We start from the raw sequence: 636 nt of genomic DNA on the forward strand, positions 1-636 counted from the left end.
GTATATCGTTTTATCTGACAGCGTGAGGTTTAAGAAGTTCATTTCTAATTTTGTCTTGTGGCATATTAGAAATGATGTTTCTTCGAAAATCGTTCGCTTACAACGGATAAAACGACTTCTGAGTGGTGATTTTAATGAATAAATTCCTTTTGGTTGAAATGCTCTGCGTTGGCCGTTGAAAAGTTAAGACTATACTTCTCAGAATCATTTATTTCTTCAAAGACGTTAATGACCTTTAGAAATATGCATATTTGCAATATTTCGTTGTCATTTCCATATTCGTAGCAATAGAATTTCTATGGCATAGGTAAAGTAATGGCCGCCGATTGTCACATCCTTCCTTTTGGTTGAAATGCTCTGCGTTGGCCGTTGAAAAGTTAAGACTATACTTCTCAGAATCATTTATTTCTTCAAAGACGTTAATGACCTTTAGAAATATGCATATTTGCAATATTTCGTTGTCATTTCCATATTCGTAGCAATAGAATTTCTATGGCATAGGTAAAGTAATGGCCGCCGATTGTCACATCCTTGCCGCTGTAGCAGCTTCGCCTACAAACATGCGTAAATATGTATGTATGTATACGTATGATCGTAAATACATATCGACGCAGATTTTTGCGAGAAGCACCAGAA

The 636-nt window shown here is 35.8% G+C and overlaps 1 pseudogene; it reads left to right on the forward strand.

Moving 5' to 3' along the window:
- LOC120779308 lies at nt 1-127 on the forward strand (annotated as a pseudogene; the record flags this gene model as incomplete).
- Nucleotides 128-636: the final 509 nt, after the last annotated feature.

Source organism: Bactrocera tryoni, unplaced genomic scaffold (genome assembly GCF_016617805.1).
Source record: "Bactrocera tryoni isolate S06 unplaced genomic scaffold, CSIRO_BtryS06_freeze2 contig_3857, whole genome shotgun sequence".
NCBI lineage: Eukaryota > Metazoa > Arthropoda > Insecta > Diptera > Tephritidae > Bactrocera > Bactrocera tryoni.